Raw genomic sequence first — 5,990 nt, forward strand, 5'->3', positions numbered from 1 at the left:
ATTTTCCAAACTTAGGCGAGTACTGGACTGCAGCTAAGCCCCCGAGTGGGAGGCTTTCTCACCACTCGGTAGGATTTTTCAAACTTAGGCGAGTACTGGACTGCAGCTAAGCCCCTGAGTGGGAGGCTTGCTCACCACTCGGTAGGATTTTTTAAACTTAGGCGAGTACTGGACTGCAGCTAAGCCCCCGAGTGGGAGGCTTGCTCACCACTCGGTAGGATTTTTCAAACTTAGGTGAGTACTGGACTGCAGCTAAGCCCCCGAGTGGGAGGGTTGCTCACCACTCGGTACGATATTTTTTTAAAACTTAGGCGAAATGGATTCGCAGCTAAGCCTCCGAGTGGGAGGCTTGCTCACCACTCGGTAGGATTTTCTTTTAAACTTAGGCGAAACGGATTCATAGCTAAGTCACCCACTGGGGGATTTTAGACGTAAATAAAAGCAGCAACAATCGTTTAAGAGGACTGTAAAGCTCTTGTCTTTGATAAGCAAATTACAAAGGTACTTCTTATTACATTTTATTCGAATGGGTACTTAAGTGTAAAAGGGGCGGAGCAACTCCGCATTCCAAGCCCGTGGCTCGTCCTTCTTATGCTGGACATTGTAAAGGTGGTATGCTCCGTTGTGGAGCACTTTGGTGACAATGAAGGGGCCTTCCCAAGCAGTAGCGAGCTTGTGTGGTTTCTGCTGATCCACTCGAAGAACCAAGTCTCCCTATTGAAAGGCTCGACCTTTCACATTTCTGGCGTGAAATCGATGCAAGTCTTGCTGATAAATGGTCGACCGGATCAAGGCATCTCTCTTTCCTCCTCTAGGAGGTCGACTGCGTCCTGCCGAGCTTGTTCTGCTTCATCTCCAGACAAGAGCTTGACTCGTGGTACATTATGAAGTAAGTCACTCGGTAGAACAGCTTCAACTCCATAGACCAAGAAGAATGGAGTTCGGCCAGTCGACCGATTGGGAGTTGTCCTAAATCCGCAAAGAACTGATGGAAGTTCATCAACCCAGGCGCCCGTTGCATGTTTGAGGTCTTGCATCAGTCGGGTTTTCAACCCTTTGAGAATCAGGCCATTTGCTCTCTCTGCTTGTCCATTCGACTGGGGATGGGCGACTGAAGCATAGTCGACTCGTGTGCCTTGGGAGGTGCAGAAGGCTCTGAACTCATTTGAATCGAAGTTCGATCCATTGTCAGTGATGATGCTGTGTGGAACTCCGTATCTGAACGTCAATTCTCTGATGAAGCTGACGGCAGTACTAGCTTCCAGATTCTTGATAGGCTTGGCTTCAATCCACTTGGTAAACTTGTCAACTGCTACAAGCACGTGAGTGAAGCCGCTCCTACTAGTCCTCAGCGGTCCAACCATATCTAATCCCCAAACATCAAAGGGCCAGACGAGTGGAATGGTCTTTAGGGCTGACGCAGGTTTATGGGACATATTAGAGTAAAACTGGCAGCCTTCATATCTGTCGACTATATCTTTCGCCATTTCATTCGCTCGTGGCCAATAAAATCCAGGTCGGTATGCTTTAGCCACAATGGTCCTAGAGGACGCATGGTGGCCATAGGTTCCCGAGTGGATGTCGTTGAGGAGCGCCTAGACCTTCTCCCAAGGTTATACATTTCTGGCTGACTCCGGTTACACCTTCCCTGAACAGCTGTCCTCGTATCACAGTAAAGGCTTTGGATCGACGGACGATCTGTCGATCCTCTTCTTCATCCTCTGGGAATTCTTTCCTAAGGATATACGCAATGTACGACACTGTCCAGTTGGGAGTAATAACCAAAATATCCATGATTAGGCGACCACGGTTGGAATCTCGACTTCGGTCGGATCTGTGGCACTCTTTGGCTGTGGAAGCTCTTCAGTGAAAGGATCTTCTTGAACTGAAGGTGCATGAATATGTTCCAGGAACACATTACTGGGAATGGCTTCTCTCTTGGAACCTATCTTTGCTAAATCATCGGCTGCTTGATTTTTCAGTCGGGGTATGTGATGGAGCTCTAACCCCTCGAACTTCTTCTCCAACTTCCTCACCGTGTTGCAGTAGCCAGTCATGGCTGGGCTTCTGACGTCCCACTCCTTCATCACTTGATTGACTACCAAATCTGAGTCGCCATAGACCATGAGGCGACGGACGCCGAGTGAGATGGCCATACGTAACCCATACAAGAGTGCTTCATAATCTGCTTCATTATTGGAGAAATCAAAGTGAATCTGGAGGACATATCTGAGCTTGTCTCCTTGGGGGGATATCAGTACCACCCCAGCATCGGAACCATTTAGCATCTTGGAACCATCAAAGAACATGGTCCAGTGCTCTGAGTGAGCTTGAGTCAGCAGTTGTTGTTCGATCCACTCGGCGAGGAAATCCTCTATTGCTTGGGACTTGATAGCTTTCTTTGCCTCGAACTTGATATCTAAGGGAAGGAGTTCAATCGCCCACTTTGCCACTCGACAAGTTGCACCTCTGTTGTCCAGAATCTTTGATAATGGAGCGTCGCTGACGACTGTAATGGAGTGGTCAGAGAAGTAATGTGCAACCTTCTTCGTGGTCATATAAATCCCATAAACAAGCTTCTGATAATGTGGATATCTTTGCTTTAATGGAGTCAAAACTTCAGAGACATAGTATACTAGGTGCTGAACTTTGTAAGCTTTTCCTTCTTCTTCCTGCTCGACTGTAAGTACTGTACTAACGGCTTGTCTAGTGGCCGCAATGTAAAGCAGTAAAGGCTCTTTGCTGATTGGAGCAGCAAGCACCGGTTGGGTGGAAAGCAGGGCTTTAAGCTCTGCAAATGTTGCATCAGCTTCAGGAGTCCACTCGAACTTATCTGACTTCTTCATTAGTCGGTAAAGAGGCAGTGCCTTTTCACCGAGGCAAGAAATGAATCGACTTAGGGCGGCCAAACAACCAGTAAGCTTCTCGACATCATGCACACGCACATGGCGTTTCATCCGGAGTATGGCACCCACTTTCTCTGGGTTAGCGTCGATCCCTCGTTCGGAAACGAGAAAACCGAGTAATTTTCCGCCTGGAACTCCAAACATGCACTTTGATGGATTAAGCTTGATTTCATACCTTCTAAGGTTGGCAAAGGTTTCAGCAAGGTCAGCTAGTAGGTCGGAACCTTTACGTGACTTGACCACAATGTCATCCATGTATGTGTTAACACACGAACATGTCACGTGTACCCTCGACGCCGGGGGTGATGCACCGCAGCTCACGTCGAAGGAGACCCAACCGACAGCGCGATACGCAAGACAGTCGACGGGCGCTTTTGCAGACCCGAAAACCCCACACCCCCGGGAGGGACCCTGTTAGGGAGTGCGGCGGCTATGGGCTGACCTAGGTCGATTCGCTCGCCCCTAGAGCCTCGGGATTCGCAGCTCTCAAACACGAAGAACAGCGAAGAACGAGATAGAAAAATGATGGAGAGATAAAACGTAGATGAAAAGGTAGTATATTGATTTGTTCGATTGTGTGTTGTTCAATCGGCCATCACCCCCAACATATATAAGATGCGGCTGGACTTCCCGTACAAGCAAAGGATTCATCTAGGCTTTCCTTACAAGAAAAATTACATCAATTCACGTCCTAGAGTCCTAATTCTATTCCAACTCGGATTCAGTCTGAATCTGGCCCAAACTCTGTCTTCCTTCTTGCGCGGGCCGCCGGGATTGCATATGATCTCCGATCGAGACGGCCAAAATATCAAACTTGTGCGCCTCGATGATACGAACAACTCTCATGTTGATCACTTTTTCAAATAAGGCCATCTTGAATACTTTTCGAGGTCATCTTTATCTTCCAGTCAGACTCGGTCTTGCAGTAGACTGGATTATCTGAGTCTCGTAGTGAATTTGTAAGCTATATATTATCTCTGATGATGATGACTCCAAAATCAAAGTTTACCGTCTTGATGATACACACAACTTCTATATTGAACACTTCTTCATCCAAGGTCATTTTGATAAACTTTCGAGCACATGTTCAATTTCACTCGGACTTGAGCTCATCCACTCGGATATTAGATACTTTCACTCGGATCGTCCGATTGGACTTTTTCACTCGGAAGACAATCTTTCACTCGGATGACTATATTTCCACTCGGATGACTATATTTCCACTCGGATGACTATATTTCCACTCGGAAGGCACTATCTTATTCAATCGGCAAGTTTTCGTCCCGATGATAATCTTCTCACTCGGAATATTTTCACCTGGACGACAATTTCACTCGGATGATCATATTTCCACTCGGATGACTATATTTCCACTTGGATAATAACAAGTTCATCCGGTCAGCAAACTTTCACTCGACCGGTAAATTTTCACTCGACCGTAAACTTTCACTCGGATGGTAAACTTTTCACTCGGATTTTCGACTGAAAACATAGCCCGATCTTGATTTGTCTCTCCAGGCCTCATATGACCTCGGATTGAGACGAATTATATATGAAAATCGATCGGCTTGACGAGAAGAAACTTTTCCGTGTTGACAGTTTTTCGATTCAAGGCCGTATTGATGGCCGAATTACTTGCGCAACCTATCAGACAAGTGTCTAGCACCTCGCGCCATATTTCCGTTAAGGTTCGGTCTGCAGTGTATTGCCTCTAACTTTTGCATATGAACTCGGATTGAGATGATTTATATATCAAAATCGATTGCCTCGACGAGACGAAGACAACTACTTAAGATTGCTCCATCATCCAAGGTCATCTTGAAGACGTGATTGGCCAAAAACCACTCAGAACATTGAATTATGCCACTCGGAGTATAGTTTCGGTCCGTAAGATAAAGTCGAATGAATATAACCGAAACATCAAAGTGGTTCCACTCGGCGACGTGAATCTTTTCATGCCGAAAAACCGTTCACTTGAGACCATCTTCATTGCAATCTGTATCTTGCCAAAATTAGGTGTCAACACATGCCCCCCTGTTTTTCGACAAAGCTTGCACACCGAAAAATAATATGCATAGTGTTTGTTCTAAGGACGATATCAACACTCCATCGGCCATTTATTTTTCTCAGGGCGATAATTATGTATCGGCCATGTTTGTACTAAGGGCGATAATCGTATATCGGCCATTGCCTGCTTAGGCTTCTTGCCACACACTTGGGTGGTACTTCTTCAAATATTTGCCATTGAGAGCTCGAGGTAACAATGCCCCTTGTATTGATTCCACCAAATATGAATTTCTGGGAACAACTCTTGTAATTCTAAAAGGACCTTCCCAACTTGGAGACCACTTCCCGAATTTTCTATCTCTTGAAACAATCGGCAGAATCACTTTCCAGACGAGATCACCAACTTGAAAATTCTTCAACTTAACTTTCTTAATGTAAGCTCTTGCAACCCTCAACTTGTCTCTCTCTATGGACTTCAAAGCAACCAAACGTTTGTCGGCAACCTCATCAATATTGTCCATCATCAAGTTATAAAAGTCTACTGCCGATAAATCATTTTGTTTGGCTATTCTCAGAGCATTCAAATTTACTTCCACTGGTAAAACGGTCTCTTGACCATATACTAGCTCATACAGGGTCACCTTCGTAGCACCATGCCTTGAAATTCTATGTGCCCAGAAAGCTTTAGACAACAACTCATGCCATCTCCTTGGATTATCTTCAATCTTTTTCTTGATGAGTTTGATTAAAATTTTATTGCTAGACTCAGCTTGTCCATTAGCTTGGGCATAATATGGAGAGGAATTGAGAAACTTTATGTTATAAGATCCGGCAAACTCTCTGACTTGGTGTGACATGAAAGATGAACCTTGATCTGTTGTTAACGTTTGAGGAATACCGAATCTATGAATAATGTGCTCGGTTATGAATTGAATTACCTCTGTATGTCTCATGTTCTTGAGAGGTACTGCTTCAAACCATTTAGTGAAATAATCAGTTGCCACCAATATGAACCGATGCCCCTTTGAGGAAGATGGATGAATTTGCCCAATAAAGTCTAAACCCCATCCTCTGAAA

Source organism: Triticum dicoccoides, chromosome 3A, assembly GCF_002162155.2.
Source record: "Triticum dicoccoides isolate Atlit2015 ecotype Zavitan chromosome 3A, WEW_v2.0, whole genome shotgun sequence".
NCBI classification, from domain to species: Eukaryota; Viridiplantae; Streptophyta; class Magnoliopsida; order Poales; family Poaceae; genus Triticum; species Triticum dicoccoides.